General features: G+C 39.4%; 1 long non-coding RNA gene across 11 annotated transcripts in view; it reads left to right on the forward strand.

Annotated features, from left to right (window-relative positions):
- The window catches only part of LOC140845331 (uncharacterized), a 54,283-nt gene that overhangs the window by 13,360 nt on the left and 19,349 nt on the right, over positions 1-21,574 (forward strand). For 2 of the 11 annotated variants that reach the window (XR_012124108.1, XR_012124109.1), the window contains exon 1: positions 16,129-20,600. This is a non-coding gene — a long non-coding RNA (uncharacterized lncRNA). Of the gene's footprint in view, positions 1-1,878; positions 7,731-14,607; positions 20,601-21,574 lie in introns of those variants that run through there. The other 9 variants (XR_012124103.1, XR_012124107.1, XR_012124112.1 and 6 more) reach the window with 9 other exon arrangements.

Genomic DNA, 21,574 nt, shown 5'->3' on the forward strand with positions numbered 1-21,574 from the left:
CCCTCGGGTCTGATGTCTCATGTTAGAGTAATGACAATTGTGGGGCATCCCCTGCTTAGTCTCATCTTTATTTTAATATTGTTTTAATACTGTGATCCTACCTCTTCTCTGCTCATTAAAGGGAGGACAGAAAGAACTGGGTGGGTGTGTAACAACCTAGGGAGGGGCATTATTCCTGTAACTACCTTTCTATTTGGGTGGAGGAGCTGTATCACCAATGTACTAAATTGAAGATCTGTAGACCTCATTAGGTCTGAGTAGAGTTTTAGCTCATCCAAGTCCCATTCTAGAGGCAACTTAGGCCATCCTGAAATGTGGCTCACATATACAGTTTTACTTGAACAGAAAGAAAAAGATAAGAAAAGTGAAAAATACAGTTTACCTATTTCTTAATCTGAGAACAAATTGTCAAAGTTAATCTGAAAGGACAAACTCAAATGAAGCAAGATGACTTTTCTTCACCCATTTAAAAGTAGGAAGCTCAGGTTTTACAAACTTCTGTTACGGTTTAAAAAAATTTTTACTGTCTTTGATTTAAATTAATAGTCAGGAAAGCCTTTAGAGAGTTGAGGTGATGTCATTTTTATACCGCAAGTTTTTTAATCAGAAATGATATTTTGGGGAGCCTGTCATTTTCCATGTAGAGAAGTATGTGCATGTGTGTGTGTGTGTGTGTGTGTGTGTGTGTGTGTGTGTGTGTGTGTGTGGTATTCAAGAAATATCCTAATACACACCCTGAACTGGGACTGGTCATGTCTGGAGGATCTGGTCCTTTTTGCTCTGAGTCTAGAAGCTCAGGTGACTGGTCTAGTCAGTGAGTGAAAAGCAAGAAACTGGCTTAAGATTCCAGAGAATGTCTGGGAAGTCAGAAGGATGTCAAAGACCTTGATGATGTGCTTTTCTTATTCCCAGAGGAAATTGTTTCCCTCCGTGTATATTTCCTCTTCCTCCTCCTCCCTCTTCTTTCTGTTTTCTTCCCCCCTCAAGGTCATTCCTCTCCTCTCGCTCCCCTCCCTCTCCTCCTCCCTCCCATTTATTTATCTCCCACTTTTTGAGTCATACTTCATAAGTCTGCTGGCCTTAGGAAGGATGAAATACACTGCAAAACACAGAAACAGCAAATGTGCGAGTGCGGGGACAGAAACGAAGGACTTCAGTGCAAAAATCAACTCAAATGGGGTCTTTCTCTCACCAGAGGTAGAACAGTTTTTTAAATGGGAGGCAGATATTTAGTGGAACAAGAGCGGGGACTAGACACATGAGGAGAGAAAAAGGTCACAGTAACAATGACAGACCCAGTTAGGGGAGTGGGGGAAGAAGCCCTCTGGAACCTGAGTTCTGGTTCACTGAATCACAGGGTGGCTCTGACCTCTCTAGGCCACTTCTCTTCTCTCAGTAGGAATACAACACCTATAAGTCTTTCACTTTGGGACAAAAAGGGCAGGGATTTTCTTGACATGGAAATTGGATGGAACTAGCCAAGGAGGGCTTTAGAAAGCCTATGAGAAAATCATCTCATGGTGATCCTGAAACTATTACTTCTTTTCCTATGGCTGTTTCTCTGGCTTGGGCCTGTTGCCTTTGATTCTTGCCTTTTGCAAGTTGTAACTGTTTAGTAGTAAAGGGGGGAAGAGGATGAAAACAGAGCCCGGAGGAGCAGAGAGTGTGGGCCTTGGCATTTTCTTAGTGCTCTTAGTAAACCAGCGTGTGGCCCCCCAGGGACACCTTCCTGCCTGGCTGCAGAGGCTGGAGGGGGACGGAAGCCTCCCAGGGTGAGGGGGGAGCTCGCTGGGGACAGGGGACGCTGCAGCTGGCACGCGTGCGGGGCTTGCGGCCCCTGCCCCTGGGGTGGAAGGGAAAGGGAGGGGGGAGCTGCTCGGCAGAGATGTTGCAAAGGCAGGGGAAGGGAAAGAAGAAAAAAGGAGTGAACTTTAGTTGGCTGTTAGGATGTTGCTTACCTATTTCATACCAGGCTCTAGAGAAATGTTAAGTCATTTAATCATTACAACTTGACAAGAAAGGGAATTTTAATTCTCATTCCATAGATACCCGTATCTGGGAAATCTAGATTTCTAATAGGTTTTCAAGTGATGGGTTTTGGAGAAATTTAGTAATTAGAGCAAGAGAAAAGGTAAGATTCACACTCAGAATTCTCTGTTTTCAAGGCCAGTGGTCTAAGTATAGCCTATGAAAAAGCAGTTCATAAAAGGAAATTTCTTCCCAGTGAGGAGTTCATCTGACAAATAAGATAAGAGTATCTTTGGGAAGAAGTTATCAACCATGACAAAAAATTTTAATACTTGGGGGCAGATACAAAATGAATTAATATAGGGGGGAAATCTATGTTTTCAATGTGCACCCTCAAACGAAATGAGCATGTTGCAATGAAAAATACCTTGATCTTATAGGAGACTCATCAACTAAATTAGGGTGCATGAATCACAGAATATACTCAATCAATTTTAAACATGTAGCAAGAAACAGGAGGAAAGAGGTGGAGTGCTAACACACTTAAGATAGGATCCAGTGCGTGGACCGCATTATCTGAATTCTGTCTTTTTGATGCATCCACCTTCCCTGCTGATTCTGTGGGTTAAGGAGCAGAGTTGAGTGGGAGCCAGGGGCCTCCACAGATAGAAGGTGCCTTGAGCCAACATGTACTTGCTCTACTGCAAAGATGCTCAGGAAAACATCAAGGCCAGAAAGTGAAGCTCGACTTATAATCGCTGAGCAGCCACAGCTTTTCTCTGTGTATCTCTGGCAGAATTAGGTCACTAATGGCTGATCAAAGGAATCTAAACTCATTTGATGCCTCACAAATGTTTTTTTCTCAAAAAGACAAAACAAATGTACTACTGTGTTTACTTCTGCCAATGTTCTTCATTCCCCTGTGTACACCAGATTTCCATCCGGTCTCAGTTTCCTCTGCCTGAGGGACTTCCTTCCCACTTTTTGTGCATGTGTATTTAAGGTCTTTGGTGAATTCTATAAACTCTTGTATGTCTGAAAAAAAATCTTTATTTTACCTTCATGAAAAATATTTTGCTGTGTATGGAATTCTAGGTTGACAAATTTTTCTTTTAGTACTTTAGAGATATTAATCCATTGTTCCCTGGCTCACATTGCTTCTAATAAGGTGTTTGTTTATTTATTCATTTTCTTCTGTACAAAACATGTCTTCTGGATGCTTTTAAGATGTTCTCTTTATTTCTAGTTAAGCAATTAGATTATTATTTGCCTTGGTATAGTTTTCTTCACTGCTATACTTGGGGTTCATTGTGGATTTTTTGGATCTGTGGATTTTTAGGTTGCACTGAATTTGGAAATATTTCAGTTATTACCAATGCAAATATCTGTCTCTTCCTGTCTCTCCTTATCTTTGGGGACTCCAGTCTTATATATAATGTGTGGCTTGAAATTGTTGTCATACATTTCCCTGACATTCTATTCATTATTATTATTATTATTATTTTTAGTGTCTCTTGTCTTTGTGTCTCATTTTGGATAGTTTCTTTTGCTCAGTCTTCAAGTTTACTAACCTTTTCTTCAATACTGTTTAATCTGCTGTTAATCCTCTCCAGTCATTTTCAACTCTGGATTTCAAATTTGGTCTTTTTAAAAAATCTTCCACTTGTCTCCATATATGTTTGTTTTCCTCTGTCTTCTTTAACATAAAGAATGTATTTATAACAACTATTTTAATGTCTTTGCTTACTAATTTAATCATCTTTGTGATTTCTGACTCTATTTCTATTGAATTGATTTTCCTTTGAGTTGGAGCTATATATTTTTTTCTTCTTTACATGTTTAGAAGTTTATTATTGCATTCCAGTTATTGAGAATGCAATAAAATATCTGTTGGGAAGCTGGATATTTTCTATTTCTTAAAAATTCTTGACCTTTGTTTTAGGATGCAGTTACCTGGAAACAGTTGATCCTTTCAAAATATACTTCTATGCTTTTTTTAAGTGGGAAAATAATATCATTTAGTAAAGTGACAATTTTACCCACTACTGAGGCAATACTTTTCTCAGTAGTCTACTTGATTCCTGTGCATTATGAAATTTTTTCCTATGGCTGATGGGAGCACAAACTCTTCCCAAACTTGTTTGAGGTGTAAACATTGTTCTGCCTGTTTCTTCTCTGCAGTTCTCTCTGCAGTATCAGGCAGCTTTCTCACACATGTGCTGACCAGAATTCACCTGAAAATTCAGGGGAACACTATACAGTCCTCTGGCTCTCTCTGCACAGCTCTCTCCTTTCCATGAAAGTTGCTCCTCTCCCTGACATACTCCTCTCTAGTCCTCTACTCTGAGAATTCTAGCTGCCTTGGTGTCTTTCCTGAGTTTCGGCCCTGGACAACTTTACTGTGGATTCACTGACATCAAGGAATGACAATGGAATGTTCTTCTCGTGGTGGGAGGTCAAGCACTACAATTACATCTGCATACAATCCTGTATGTAATCTGTAATACTCCTCCATCTCTGCCTCTGCCCAGAACACTGGTAAGAGCTCTTTATATAGTAACTCAGTCAATAATAGCTCATTGCTTAGGGTGTGGAAGCATTAATCTAGCAGTAGGCCAATTACATCATCAAGTGGTTTAGGGTCGAATGAGGATCCTAGCCATAGGTATTTCCATTTTCTCCACAAGAGAGGACTAAATTGTTCTGCCCCATTAAGAGGAAAATCCATAATTTCCCTAGGTTGTCCTAAAGTGGAGAAGAAAGAGAGAAAAAAGCACTTTTAAAAAAAAGTCTATAATGAGGATAATAATCTGGGGTATTAGGAGAGAATTTCCCTTGGGTGAGGAATTGCTTAATGAATTTTTAGAACATATATCTAATATTTAATCAAACATTATTATTTGTATTGTGATAAAATCTCCAAAAAATTTAACAATAGTCTGCTTGTGCTTTTGGTGCTTTGGAGGAATTCATTCATTTACCAGACATTTACGGGGCATCTACTTTGTGCCAGGTACCATTCCAGGTGCTTAGGTAAATCTTTGAAGCTGCCTCACACTTTTACATTCTATGAGGTCAAACTCAGGATTATGTTTCTGGCTTGGAGATCTTGGGAGTAGTTAGTGAATCAAGCTCCACGACACACACATAGGAATTTGGCTGTTGAGAAGGTGTTAGGTATTAGGATAGCTTCCTGTCTTGCCAATGGGTTTCAGCCTGGGACAAGTTCACTATGGATTCAATGAGACTGAAAAAAAATGACAGTGGAACGTTGAGGGGTGAAAGAGTTATACCCAACTTTATTCCAATGGTGGCAGGTCAATCACTAGCATCCCATCCACCTCAGAGTGAGTCTGCATGCAGCAAGCCAGTCTCTGCCTCTGGGCCTCTCTGCCTCCGCAGCCATCTCAGTCTCTGTCCTGGGCACTGCTACCACTCCAGTCTCTGCTGTCCTGCAGCCCTGCAGCCCAGAGCACTGGGCAGAGCTCTTTTTCGTCATAACAACATATTGCCCACTCATGTAGTGAGCAAACCGACCAGGATCAGGTGAGAATCCTGGCCGTAGGAACCTTCACTTTCTCCACACTGCCTCATGCTTTCTGAGGGAGAGGCAGCATTTGACACTATTGGACATTTACTTTAGAAGCTTAAAGAAACCCAGAGTTCAAAAAGACATAAAGTGTAAACATCTTTTTCCTGTAAACTTGGAAGATTATTCTTTCTAGTTGCCAGATAAAGCAAAAACTGAGAAGTAATTGGCAAAACCCTAGCACCTGGAATCACTCAGCACACTTGGAACATCCCAGTGAGACAACCGCAGGTTTCAGGATTTGTGACTGCGTCTCTTGTTTATCCTTTTACCTTATAATGTTTCCACCCATCTGTCTCAAGCCTACTCTGTGGCTCTCTGAAGAGTCCTTTTGCTCTGCAAATTCAGTCCTGACCCTAACGTACCATCCTGTGACTGGTTTGACCCACTTTTGGTCTCATGTAGCTGACTCAGCAGTAACAGATTCTGGTATCTAAGGGAAGTCTCTCCTCTCCCTATTGCTTCCCTCTCTCCCTGCACGCTTGAAAGCATCTTGAAATGCTAAAAGAATGCAAAAGAACAAACGAAAAAAGACACTTGATTTACTCTGTTTTTCTCTCGCAACAGTGTGTTGAAGCAAACGTGACTTCTGAGTAACTGAGCGCGCTGTTTGGCACAATGTGTGGAAAAAGGTGCAGTGATTTGTCAGTGGCCCTGACTGGCCAAGAGTAGTGCCTTCGGCCCCTGGTGCCAGGTGGTAGGAACATTCAGGCCAAGTGTCTGGAACTCTGGTGCCGTTGCTGGAGTGCAGTCCACACCAGCTGGACCTGGGCAGCCACTTGGTGTGGAAGTAGTGGCACAGTTCTTAAATAGAATCTTTCATAAGCTGGAGGCCCACCTCCTAATTTAAAAGCTTGCTGCCCTCATAGATGAAGTACCAGTCTTTGTTAAGGTTTGCCAGTTTTTAAAAATTTCACTATTTTTATTCATTCTTTTATTATGTAATATGAGTTATATTAAAAAAAGAAAAACTCCAAGAGAAAATGGAAACTGCACAGAGGTGAAAACCAGTGAGTAAACACTTACACAGTTCCTCAAATGGTGGCAAAGGAAAGAGGAAGGTACCAGTTGACACTAGAGAATTCCTCACTTTCTTCTTGTGGATTTAAACTGCTAAAGGAGTTAAATGTTTTGGCTTACTGCAAGCTTCCTTTATTTTAGCAACTAAAAACATGATTCTTCCCTTAGTTTTTTCTTCCTCTTTTCACCAAGAACCTGAAAACAAAGACTTTTTTTCCTTCTTTTAATCAAACATTCCTCTCTAGGTATGTGCCAAGTGAGTTTTTCTCTCCACAAAATCAGGGCCCTCTTCCAAGGTGGGAAGGTATCTGCTCAACAGGGTGTGGCTCCTTACTCTTTTCTGTTGCTGTGTGAATGCTAGATTCTCATTATTTTTTTTCACAATGAGGAGAATCCTAGGTGCTCATTAAGAGTTTTTCAGAAGGTACTTTGTGGGACAATTGTAAGGTGTACCAGCACCTAACTAGCCCATGTTCCGCCACTCCCACTCGGTGTCCATGGCAGACATGCTTGTCCATTGTGGCACACCTTCCCACAGATGTTGGGTGTGCTCAGAACCCCTCTCAGCAGCATGCTCCCGCTGACCAACCAGAGCTGTGCACAACAGGGGCCTCCTTGCCAGCTCCTGGCCCCAGTGTTTGTGGTCAGCCCCAGCAGAAGTGCCTGTTCTAGCTCTCCTGGGGGGAAAGAGGTGAACGGGGATTCTCCCTGCTGGAAGGTACTTAAAGAATATTTATTTCCTATGCCCCCTGAATCAAAACAGCCTCTGGCTTTAGCAATTCTACCAGAATGACATCTGGGGAAGTCATTTCCAGCCACAGGGGATTTCAATTCCAAGTAGTCAGTAAGAGACAACCAACATGAGAGTCTAATAAATACTGATATCACAGACTGTTATGACTTCTTGTTTGAGCAGCAGTTATCTCCACTCTTTGCAGGATCTAGGTATACCTGTCTGTTAGGATGCCCCTACCACATCAACCTGAGTTTACAGTGATAGTAGGCTCAGAAACAGCAAAACAGACTACAGATGCCTTTCAGCATGAAAGAGGGAGTGTGAGGAAGCCAGACAGTGAACTCACTGCATTAATAAAATACCTCGGATCATGGGGATAAAGCAGGTTCTGTAGTTGATTTCAATGAAGGATTTTAGGTAAGTAAGGAGGGTAAGTAAAGTTATGCTGTGAAGGAACAAATTGTTTGGCTCATTTAGAGAAATCCATGTTATTAGATAGACTTAAGAACATAAAAATTGCATTTTATTTAAAATGTTCTCTAATTCAGACTTGACCATAATTGAGGCCAGCTTTTGTCCAGGTGGCCTGAATTTGTTTTTCCAAGCACAGCTCTAAAGAACCCTCTCTGGGCTTAGTAGAAAACTTTGCCCACTTGTTTTAGGTCGTCCCATACCTGCTTGACTCCGTGTTGACTAGCTTGATTCTTTATCTCTTTTCTAAACCAGCTGGTATCTAGTCCCTTCCACTTATCTCTTCATCCTCTACCCTTATCAGTATCTCTGTCTCACCTCTTCCATGTCGTCTCTTTTACAAACACAACACTGACTTCCTTCAAGCTCCTGACCCTCAGCTCCATTTCCCAGGGTGCCTAGAGTGGTACTTCCCTTTATGCATCAGGAAGTAACCATGCCCTTAACAGAAAGAGCAAAAATATTTTATCCTTATGCTTTTCCTTCAGTAGTGTCCCCAACAAATGTGGCTTAGTCTTGTTAATGAGACTGAGCACAATTAATGAGGTGCCAATGTAGAATAACCTATTCTAAGCAAATTTATCAATTAGGTGTCTTTTTATTTATTTTGAATTTTCTTCTCACTTTCCGTATGCTATATTTCTTTCCAGCCTCAGCCCTTTTCACCAAAAAAAACTCCCCCACTGCAAAAACCTTAGATATCTCCTTTTTAAGTTGTTAACTACTACTGAAATTTTCTTTATCAATTTCGAGCAGCAGAGAAGAGTGATTGATAGGTACTAGTTATTTTTGTGTACGTATGTATTGTATCTGGCAATTCCGGTAGTGGTTAAGGTGCTTTGCCTTGAGACTATCATTTCTGGAACCTGGCAAATGGAAGGAACCTGAGAAGCAATCAGGATTTTTCTTCTCTGAATATCTGAATACTTCCAGGACTCAGAGTCAAATATGTAAACGCATATGCTAAATTGTGCCCATGCTGATCATAATGGATCCCAAGGAGTTATTCAAGATTTATTAATTATACAAGTTGAACCTTCTCTCTTTCACCTTAAAGTAACATGTCTTAAGAAGAGTCTTATCTGAACCTCCAGTCTGGATTATGTTCCTATTTGTACTCAATTACAGTTTTTTCCCCCATGTGGGCTTTATCACTACAGCAATCCTGTGATTATTGGTGCAATTACTTATTTACTCTGTGGCTCTACTGTTTTATAGGTTTCATGAGGATAGGGAACTCATTTGTTCTTTTCTGTGCTGTATCCCAGTGCTTATCATTGTACCTGACATACAATAGGTGGTCAATAAATATAGAAGCTACAATAGAAGATCCCATTTTCTATACCAACAAGTAGGAAAAAAACCCACAGGAATAAATATAGCAATAAATGTTCAAAACACACATGAAGAAAAATTTTAAATACTTTTAAATACTTTACATTTTTTTAACTTGAAAAGGTAGTTCTAATGTTCAAATGAAGACAAAACAAAGAGCTGGGAAAGTTTAAAAGACAATAACAATAAAGAGGGATTATACCTTCCAGATAATATACTACTGTGAATTTATGGTACTGGCACATAAACAGGAAGACAGATCAATGGAATATATGGGAAAAGTCTAAGTTGCATTATAGATTAATGGCAAAAGATGAGTTTTTTCATGAAAACATGTTGGGACACTTGAATAACCTGAAAAAAACTAAAGTTACACCAATACCCTCTTGTCATACATCAGATAAACTTGAAAATGGATAGGAAATTTGAAGCTGAAAACAAAAACATAATAGGAGAAAATATAGCAGAATTCATTTGTGATCTTGAAGTAAGGAAGATCTTTGTAACTATGTTATGATCTAGAAGCCGTAAAGAAAAGATTGACAAATTAATTAGACCATATACAAAAGAAACAGAAAGATTTTTTCATATACAAAAGAAACAGAAAGAAAAGACCATATACAAAAGAAACAGAAAGGTTTCAAAACAACTCCTTAAGCAAAATTAGAAGATAAAAAACATAATAGGAAAAAACACACAGTTCTTATCACAGAAAAATAAGCTTATCTCCCTAATATGTCAAAAGTTCCTAGAAAACATCAAGAAAAAGACCAAGACCAGCAATCCAATAGAAAATAGATACTTTTTTGATGAGGCTGTGGAGAAACCGGCATACTCACAATAATTTACCAATTGGTAAACTGATCAATAACTATCAAAATTATACATGCATAAATTATATAAAATACATGAAATATAAAACATAAAGTTATGCAAATTGACCTGGTGGCCTAATGTCCATTTAAAAATTAGTTCAATAAATTAATGTACACCCGTATAATGGGATACTACTCAACTTAAAAAAGAATGATGTCACTCTCTTATGTAGTGAAGGGAGACCTCCAAGGTACTTACGTGAATAAGAGGCAAGGCATGGGTGCAAAGTGTAAAAAAGATTTCATGTATGTATGTATATGTGTGTGTGTATATATACATATGTACATAAAAATGTATATAATTTACATGTACATTGAGTTGGCATAAGGAACATAAGAAAGGATACGTAAGAAAGTTCCTAAGAGTGGCTCCTGTTAGGATGGGTAGAGAATAGGAAGAGGGAACTAGGTGCAGGAGAACAGACTTGGCATTGTATGACATCTTATTGTTTATTTCTGAAAGATATTGAAGAAATATACATTTAATGAATTAAATAAATAAATGGAATTTAAGAAAAAAAAAGTGATCTCATCCAGAGAAAAGGAAGCTGGTCATTCTGTGAAGTCAAGTCCCATTGAATAAAAAATGCCCTGGAAGGATACTGTGGCTGGCATCATATGGTTTCTGTATTTTTTTAAAATTCTAAGCTGCCTTAAATCAGTTTTGAAAATAGGGAACAAGTGAATAAATAGACGTATATGTGTATACTAAAATTCGTTGATCAGTCTTGCTTTATCTAGACAGACTAATGATTCTTATAAATTAGGAAGTAGGTATCACCTCAGAATTAGGCAAAGACTCCTGAAAGGCATAATTGAGGACCCTCTCTTGGGAGGTGTTCCCTGGGATTCTGAGCTGCTGAAAGATTGGTGGAAGGCATTCTGATATTCCATACCTTAGGAAAAGAACCTCAAAACCAAACATGGTAAAACTCAATTACTTCTCACTAGAAATTAAGCTACTTTGAGGGGGAGGTCAAACACACCCTTCTTCTTGCTTGGCTGTGCCAGCAGTAGCCTCTGTCTGTGGTAAGGAGCATCACAATCAGAAATTGTTTTCACATTAAATGTCAAGTTTATTACTGCAGTTGCACCATTTCACTTTTAACAATGGAAGACCCAGAGCTCATAAAGCAAATTTCCCTTATACACTGCTCTGTAATAGGGTTACTCTTTACAAGAGCATATCATGTATAAGTTCTAAACCCAAACAGAACAGTTTCCCTGAGGTTCTGTTAAAATAGAGGTCCTGATGAAATTCACATGGCTTGCATCCAACCAAAGTGATGTTGATTGACAGGGGAAAGAACTTGGATAACTGGCAAGAAATAGGACTTCATTGTGGATTGAGGAAGTTTAGCCCCAAATTCTGAGCCTCAAATGGAAACCTTAACATTCCTGAAATTCTTACCAGAATCATTCCAAACTCCTGACTTTCCTTGACATCAATAGGTAAATTACTTTTCCACCCTCACCCTGCCAGGAAAGCCTGCCGGAATCATCTTTGTGCCCATCACCTCTTGGATGAACATTAAGAAGTGGTGAATGGGGTGTAGAGACACGGAGCAAGGAGGGGCAGGGCAAAGTTGCCCCCGAGGAGCAGTAGGCTGTTGAGCGTTTGCTAAGCCAGGTCAGACCTTGAGCCTAGAGTTTTAGGGGGCCATCCTGGTATCTGTTTCTTTTTTCTTTACTAAAAATCTTAACTAAAAATGATTATTTAAACTAATAGTGCTACCTTAAATATTTTCAGTCTCCTTTTTAAGCAATAAAACCTCTGCTCTCAGTAGCTCTGTTCCTTTGAACTCTTTAGAAGGGTTAGTTTACTCAAGGACTTTATTCCTGTTCACTCCCTGCATTTTAAATGAATATGTATGAGATAGATATTCACAGTTCTTTCATTTTCTGGAATAATTATATGTGTGTATAAATACATGTAAATATTTTTATTGTATATAATGTTATTAATATGTTTCCCTCTGCTAGAACAAAAATAGGAACCTTGCCTGTCTTATTCCTCTCTGGATCCCCCATACCTAGCACAAGTCTTGGCACACAGTAGGTAGTCAATGAATATTATTGAAAGATAAATTTGAGTTCAAATCCAAATTCTGTCACTTAGAACTTTCTGACCCTGGATAAATTGATTAACCTAACCCTTGATCTCCTCATCTCTAATAATAGTATGCCTTTCTCATAGAGATTTTGTTGTAGCTAAATAGTGCTTAGTGAAATGCCTGGCATATAGTAAGCACTCAAATATTTATAAAATATTTGTGGTTGCTAGCTCTGTGCTGCCTGTGGCCTCTTTCAGAGAAATTTGGGACAGAACAATAATTTAAAACCTGACATGTTTTATACTTGGTATACTTGAAGAACTTTGATTGTTTTAAGATTATACCTACATCCCCACTTGCTGCTTTAATATCAGTGTTTCCAGCTATTGCTTATCTTTTCAACAATCCAAAATGTGGGTCTATGAGATCTGACAGTTCAGTTGGTCTCTAGGTTGTTATAAGTTTAATGGATATGTTGTTTATAAACAGCAGTGTATTAGTTGTCAGAGATTAAAGCTAGAGTATAGGTAATAGCTGTTTATAAATTTAGGTTAATAACAAGTTATACCAGTTAAGCACTTAAGACTTCCCATCGTATTTACCATCCTGAGCTCTTAACTGTCCAGGTACAAAAAAATATTGCCTGATAAGAAAATTCAGGGGAACTGATTTCCATACTGGCTGACTACTAAAAAAGCCCAGGTATTATTTTTTGAAAATTGAGATAGACAAACAAGCCATAAATAACATAGAAACACATATGACAAATATAACCGAGGAATAGGGGACAATAACAGATATTTGCAAAATAAAAGTAATAAGAATATACTACAACTACTTCTTTGATGTACTTAGGAATTTGAAAATCTTCATAAGTACTCTTTTCTAGAACACTAACTTTTTTTACAGAAGTAGAATATTAGAATAGCCTATCAACTATTAAAGAAAATTCTAATTAGTAGAGAACTACCTCAAAAAAGTATCAGGTTTAAAAAAAGAATATTTTAAAAACTGATAGTGTGTTTTTATTTTAAACCATTGAAGAAAATAATTTTTGTATTCTTTAATCTATTACAACAAATATAAAAGGATTAGAGCTGTCTTTTTAATTTTGTTATGCTAGCAAAATCCTGATAACAAAATTTGACTAGTATAGTTTCAAAAAGAAAATCATAGATCAATTTATCTTTTAGTTACCTAAAGAGTGGCAAATTTAAACTTTATAAATTAAAGAATCAGTCACTCCAACCCATCAGGTTTTTCCCTAGGCATATACTGTTGGTCTAACATTAAAAAAATTATTAATGCATCCCACCAATAGGTCTGATAAAGATATCTATGAGATAATTTCATATCACTTAATATCCATTTGATACCATTTAATATCCATTCCTGGATGTAAAAATGTAAATGTAAAAAAAAATGTTGGAAAAGTAGGATATTTCCAGCAGGTTACACCACCACATTTAATGGAGAAATAGTAGAGACATTCCTGTTAGCATGAAGAATTTGATATTCATGATCATTATTATTATTATTTAGTTTTTTCCTAAATACCTGACCAATGAAATGAGATATGAAAAAGTAAATGAAATACTATAACTGGAAAGGTGATTACATCTTTGTTTCAGACCATATGATTATATACTTGGTAAAAACAAGATCAATGAGAACTCTAAGAATTAATAAGAACTTATGTAAAATGATCAGACATAAATTAAAACAAATAATATTTCTTATATTGCAAAAACAACCATTAGAAGATATAAAAAGATATGACATTCTAAATATCAAAAACATGGAAAATACATTAAAGAAACTTCTTAGGTCATTATGGAGATTGTACAGAATAAGTTAATAAACTTTATGGAATGAAATGACATGAAATCCTAATATGTGAAGAGAGATTTCTTTATTCTTGTCAGAAACATTACAAATATGTTACTTATAAATTATTTTATAACTTTAATGTAATCAATACAAATAATAATTGTTATACTTATTAAGATTTTGAAGATCATTAGGAAGTATTAATAGGGAGGAAGACCTAAGACTGATAAGGCTGCCCCCTATTCTACCGGGCATTAGAATGTACTTTAAAAATGTACTAATGGGAGAACAAAGAATACGGTGCGCATTACCGAAATAGGCCTCTGGATGAAACTGCTATTTAAAAAAGGATGCTATTTTCTGAGTAAGTTAGGAAATATGATTTTGATAAAACATTACTGTAAACAACAGCAAGCGTAACAGAAACAGTGGATTACAAAAGCTGGTGTTCCGTCACAGCTTTCACCAGGTTTCCCCACTTCTCATACTGATTTATATTTTGGTGATAAACCCTGGTCACGCTGCACCTCAAGAGCTGGAGAAGGTGACAGATGCAATGGGGTGGCTGGTCTTTAGCAGGACTGGTGTGTGTGTTTAGGCAATTGTTTTATTGTTAAAAAAACAATTGAGAAGCAAAAAGAATATCAATAAAATATATGTGGGGTTGCGGGGGGAGATTCATTGAATCTTCGTGTGCTCTCACCCAGATCAAGGTATGGACTCATTGCCATTTCCTTCCAGGTCTCCTGAGCACCCTTCCCATCTATATCCATCCCCTTTCAGAGGGTAATCACTGTCCTAAAGTCTTCCTCTTGGTTTTCCTTCACTTTTCTCTCACTTTTCTTTATGTACTTCAACGTAGGTTTGTATCCCTAGCCAACATATTGCAAATCTGAACATTGTGTCTTTCATTCAACCTATGTCCTGAGATTCATATATGGTGGTGTATGTTGTATAGGATTAAAAACAGTGGATTTTAGCTGCTGATAGTGTTCCATATTTATTTTTCCCAATATATATACAGAAATATATATATATATAAACACATATATTAAATTTATGTGAATATGTATACACACACACACATGCACATATATATATTCTCTCAATTTTTTTCCATGAACAAGGCATATCTCTCCGTTTAGTCTTATTTAATGTATTTGAGTGAAACTTTATGAATCTCTCTATAGCACTCTTATACATACTTCGCTACATTTATGCCTAGGAAATTTATATCCTTAATGTTATTATATATTGAATCTTTAAACAAAGAATTGGTTGGAATAATCAGCTTTTTTGCACTTATTGTTATTCCTGACAAATTTGGATTAATACTAGCATCTTATTTTGTACTTTCTTTTCTCCCATTGTTTCTGTTTCTCTTGTAACTTTTTCTAACTTTCTTTTGGATTGATGGAATATTTTCTTTTATTCCATGTCTTAGATATTTGTTGGGAAGTTAAATGCAACATTGGTGTTCTGATTGGTTAGTCATTTTAGCATGCATGCCTAACTTATCAAAATCTGCATTTGATCAATATCTTTCTGCACATCTGAGCACTCCCAGGCCCCTGAGAGCACTGGGACTCTACTTGCCTGGCTGCAGATTTATATGCTTTTGGTGGCAAGTATTTAGGTCCCATCCTCTCATGATGCTATTATTCAACACTTGATGATTTATGCAAGTACTTAGCACATTTGCAATTACTTTCTTTCTAAGGTTCATCTTTTAAAAATCCCCTGTTGAGTGTCTGTTGGTGGCAAACCCTTTTAATTTATATTTTCTGAAAATGTTTTTATATATTATTCCTGAAATATATTTTGTTGAGTATACAACTCTAGGTGTATACTTTTTCCCCTCAATATACTGAATATACAATTCTACTATCTTTTTCCTTCTGTTGCTTTTGAGAAGTCATTTCATAGATTAATTGTTGTTTCATTTTAGGTGATAGACTTTTCTCTCTGGCTATTTCACACTTTTTTTTGTGCTTTTGCTATTATGTACTTTCATCTTGGTGTGACTAGGGTGTGGGGTTCATCCTGTTTGGAGTTTTAGACTTTTAGGCCTCTTAGATAAGAAGACTGGATAAGATCAACTGTGGAAAACTCTCAGCTACCATCCATTCAAATGTAGCTTGTCCCTTTTTCCATTCCCTTCCCTTTGGGAACTGTCTGAACATCTTCAGTCTTCCCTAGCTTTTACTTCTCTTCTCTTCTGTTATTCTGTGCTGCATTATATACATTTTTTAGATCTGTCTTTCTGTTCATTAATTCTTTAGCTCTACTAAAGCTCCATTGAACTTTTCCACTGAATTTTAATTCTAATAATTAGAGGTTTACTTTCATGAAGTTCTGCTTTTAAAAAACTTGTTTGAGCATTTAAAGTCTCTTTCTCCTCATTCATATTTTTAAAACCTCGCACTTAATTTTGTTCAGTGTGTAGAACATACTTTATGATTTACTTGATCATACTAACAGCTCATGGATTTTGGGTTTCTTCATGGTCCCTTATTTCCTTGTACCTCTTAGAAAGTTTATTAAATCATGAATTCCAATTCCTTAGCATTTCATCTGAGTAAATTCTTTGAGGCCTATTTTGAAGGTGGATTTCTCCAGGGATAATTTTTGTTCTGTTAATCAACTGGGCACACTACCAGCTTGGAATCACTTAAAACTGAACTCTGAATTTGAGGTGCTTCATATCTTCAAGCTAGAGTGAATTTGGGCTACAACCCATGTAAGACAAGTTTACATTTTCAAGGGAATTCATTTTTTCTCCTTTCCCAGCACCAATATCTGGGACAATTTCCCTGCTGTTCCTTGGGGAACAGGAGAATGATGTGTTTTTTTATAGCTCACCACAATACTGATGATGCCTTTCGGACATAAGCTACGTCTATGGTGTGTTATATATGGTGTGAGCTATGTCTGTGGTGTGTATGGTGTGAGCCATGTCTGTGGTGTGTTATGTATGGTGTGAGCCACGTCTGTGGTGTGTTATGTATGGTGTGAGCTTTGTGTATGATGCCTTGGCCCTTATGTCTTGCCTTTTATAGCTTGGCGAGCCTTGAAAACTGAAGCTCAAGTTAACCTGGGGTCAACCTTCTGAATGTGAACTGTTCTTTGCTCTTAGAAAGAGCTCTGGGTTCCTTCTGTCTCTTAGTTTGAAGTCTGAAAATGTCTTGATTCATTGACAAGTTATGGATGCATTTAAAAAGAAACTTTTAAAATTACTCAGCATTTAAAATTTTTGTTGTCAGAAAGGTCTGCCAAGATCACCAGACAACCATGTGGAAACAGAGAAATTCGAGGATCCATGTTTTAGAAAGGATGTTTCCTGTTTCTCATATCTTCTGGATCCTTGCAAAATTCTTGACACATCTTTGGAAAATGTTTGTGATTTTTGTTGTTGTTTTGTTGTTTCTCATTTATCCTATTAGTTACCAGATGTGAAACTAAAATTTTCTTGGGAATTTGAATGAATGCCTTGTTTTAGTAAGTTGTTTGAAGTCTGCTGGGATATAGTATTACATCAAAATAGAATATTAGTGTTGTGAAAGTGTGACAGGAAAAATTAGCTTGGGGAATATACAAGATAAGCCTGAAGCATCCTGTAGTGCCAGGAAGTAAGGAAGTATTCAGGAAAATAAATCCACAATGATGGGAGTGTGTCAAAGGGACACAGGAACCAACTGAATAAGCTCACAGTGGCCAATACTGGAACGAGTGAGCAAAAAATAAATGCAGCAGCATTAAAGTATAACCCAAAGTATAAAATAAGTATCTATGTATCCACAATGATATAAAGAAACTATCAAATTGGCAAATAAATGGGGGAGAATAGACAAAGTAATTCTAAATAATTTATGTAGATACTGCCCCTTCCAGGAGCGGAAGCCTCACTCCCCATGCCTTATGTGTGGGCTGTGCATGGTGACTTCTTTCAAAGAAGTGAAGTATGTTAAAGGGGGTTGAGAGTAACTTTATAGTGGAGAAACCTGACAAACACCACCTCGGTCAGGTGATCAAGGTTAACATCCACAGTACAGACATGTGTATAATTTGTGCCCTGGATGTGATGTGATGAGAATGGCACTTTAATTCTGTGGCCTTCCTCCCCCAAAACTCATAGCCCCAGTCAAATTACCAGGAAAACATCAAGCGAATCCCAACTGAGGGATTTTCTATAAAGTGCCTGACTATTCCTCCTCAGAACTCTCAAGGTCATCAAGACCAAGGAAGGTCTGGGAAACTGTGACGGCCAGGAGGGGCCTAAGGAGGCCTGACAGCTAAGGAAGTGTGAGCTCCTGGATGGGACCCTGGGGCAGCCCAAGGACATTTGGCAATGATAAAGGAAATCTGAATAAAATATGTGGATGGACTGTGATCATTCAAAGAGCAGAGCAGTTTTCAATCCTCATCTCACATCATCTGTCAGAAACATTTGAAACAAGAGTTAATTTTCTACTTGGAAAACCCTCTTTACTTGAATACCCTCACACACCATAAAGATGAAATTTTAAGAGGTTTAACAATTAGATCTCCTACCTCTCCTAGGGAGGGGTAGTGCTGGTTTTGCTTCTGCTGGAGCAGGAAAGAGAGAAGGCCCTGGACTGTAGTTTTTAAGCAATAAACAGATTTTAAACTTTATTTCTCCCTTTGACTGGTTGTGGTTTTTAGAGGTATTTTGCCCTGGGAATTCCTCTCCCTGGACTTACATCTGGAGCAGTTGGTAGGATTCCTCTGAACCCAACATCTGTCATAATGGGTGCTACCTTTGGGAGGGCTGCCCCTAGAAATGATGGGGAGAAGTGGCACTCATGCCGAGGGACATGTGTCTACACTCGTGTGGTTATGGAGGCACCACCACTGCTGCTGGCCACACTGACCCCAGCCCGTGGCCCAAGCATAAGGCTACTGCTTCTACCACTGCTGCTGTTCCTGCTGCTGGTCAGAGCCTGGTCACAACTGTGGAAAGAGCAGAGGTCCAGGTCACCTTACAACTGGCTGCTGTATACCATGCCTTGCTGGCTACGGAGCCCATCGCTGGAACAGCTCCAACCAAGGTAATAACCACCAATCCCATCGCGGGGTGGGTGAGAGACTGGACCCAAAGGCCACAGAGTGGTGTGGTGCAGACACCTACCATATATCATGTGACTGGCCATTTGCCTTTGGCATCCCCAGGGAATAATGAAGCAGATGCATTGGCCCAGGTACATGGGCTAGAAGGAAAGCCTGCCTCTGATCTGCCTCTGATGGGTCCAATGGCTACACCAGCATTTGTTGCACTTGGGGCAAAAGCCAATGTGGGCTGTAGCCTGTTGGTGGGGCTTGCCATTTTCCTTTGAAGAAGTCAGCCAAGCCTGGAAGGAGTGCCCTGCATGTCGTGCAGATCAGCAAACCACCAAGAGGGGCCTAGAGTGAAGAAAGCCCAAATCCCATTGGGCATAGGGCATTTACCCCCAAAGGAGTAACTATGTACAATTCTCCCATCCCTTAATATATTCTGGGGGTGGATATCCTGCAGGGCCTGGGTTACAGACCACTGCAGGTGAGTTCAGACTGAGGGCACATGTGGTAAAGACAGTACTGAGGGGATGTGCTAAGCACCCACCTATAGCTCTGTCTGTACCTAGGTGAGTGACAAATACTAAGCAGTATAAATTGCCTGGGAGGCACAAGGAAATTGGAGAGACTCTACAGAAGTTGGAGAAGGTGGGTGTCATAAAACCCACTCATAGTCCTTTTAATTCCCCAATGTGGCCAGTGAAAAAGCCCAATGGCTTCGGGGGTATGACTGTGGACTATATGGAATTGAATAAAGTCACACCACCTTTGCATGCTGCTATGCCCTCAATAGCAGCCCTTATGGACACACTAAGTCATGAACTGGGGATGTACCATGTTGTGAACCTTGCTAATGCTTTCTTCTCTATTGACCTATCACAGGAAAGTAAGGAACAGTTTGCCTTCATGTGGGAAGCCCAGCAGTGGACATTCACTGTCTTTCCACAGGGATATCTCCACGGTCCCACCATTTGTCACAGACTTGTAGCCCAGGACTTGGCTACATTAAAGAAACTGCAAATCACTACATTGATGATATTGTGCTCCCATCTGATTCTCTTTCTGACTTAGAAGAGGTAGTTCCTAGACTGCTGCAACGTCTACAGAAGAATGGATGGGCTGTGAACAACACCAAGGTTCAGGGACCTGGTTTGTCTCTTAAATTCTTGGGGGTTGTCTTGTTGGGTAAAACTAGTTATTCCTGATGGAGTCATAGACAAGGTTCAGGCTTTCCCCACCCCCACCACTGTGGCAGTCTTAAGAGTTTTGGGGTATTTCAGGCTACTGGAGAGTGTTTATCCCACACTTGGCACAAGTTCTGAAGCCCTTATACTGGTTTGTATGAAAGGGCATTGGGTGGGACTGGGATGAGAAATGTGCAGCTGCATTTACTGCTACTAAGCGAGCAGTCAAGGCCTTATAGGCCATGAATGTAATGGACTCATCAAGGCCTTGGGAGCAGGATGTTCATGTAATGGAGGATGGTTATGGATGATGTCTTTGGAGGCAGGTTGAATGGACACACCAGCCCACTGGATTCTGGTCACAACTATGGAAAGGAGCAGAGGTCTGGTACCTCCTGATAGAGAAGCAACTGGCTGCTGTGTACAAAGCCTTGCCGGCCCATCACTGGAACAGCTCTGACCAAGGTAATAACCACCTATCCCATCACAGGGTAGTTGTGGAGACTGGACCCAAAGGACACGGAGTGGTGTGGCACAGACACCTACACTGGCCAAATGGAGTGCACATTTACAACATTTACAACAGTGCAGCACCCTCTCCAATAGCCCCTTAAGTGGAAAACTCCAATGCTTACTGGGGCCAGTGGTGTATACACCAGTGGAAAGCAGGAAGAACTTGCTTTTGAGCCATTGGTAGCTGAGGGTCATTATCAGGAGGGAATAGCCCTTATACCTGAAGATGCTTGGTACACAGATGGTTACAGTCATGGGCAGCCCCCAAAGTAGCAGGCTGTGGCTTTCCCTCCTAAGACTGAGACAATATGGATGGAGGATGGAGAGGGAAAGAGCAGCCAATGGGCTGAGTTGCAAGCAGTATGGCTCATGGTTGCCCAGGAGCCCTCCCCCATAGTTGTCTGCACTGACAGCTGTGCCATCTTTTGGGGTTTGACTCTGTGGCTACCAACATGGTACCATGCCAACTGGATGGTTGGTCACCAGCCCCTTTGAAGGCAAGAGTTGTAGCAAGACCTATGGGCCTCTGGTCAGACTAAGACTGTTACTGTGTATCATGTGACTGCCTTTGGCATCCCCAGGGAATGATGAAGCAGACACATTGGCCCAGGTGCATTTGTTAGAAGGAAGGCCTGCAACTGATGTAGCTCAGTGGTAACATCAGTGTTTGTTGCACATGGGGCAAGAGACAATGTGGGCTATAGCCCATCAATGGGGCTTGCTGTTGACCTTTGAAGAAGTCAGCAGAGCCTGGAAGGAGTGCCTTGAGTGCTCTAAGAGGGACTTATACCAAGTCCCTCAGCAACATAGGACAATAGTACAGAGGCTGATACCCCTTATCAAGTGGCAGATTGACTATATTGGGCCTCTGCCCATATCAGAAGGATATCAATATGCCATGACTTGCATGGATACAGCTGCTGGCC

The sequence above is a fragment of the Manis javanica genome, chromosome 13 (assembly GCF_040802235.1).
Source record: "Manis javanica isolate MJ-LG chromosome 13, MJ_LKY, whole genome shotgun sequence".
In the NCBI taxonomy this organism is placed as follows: Eukaryota; Metazoa; Chordata; class Mammalia; order Pholidota; family Manidae; genus Manis; species Manis javanica.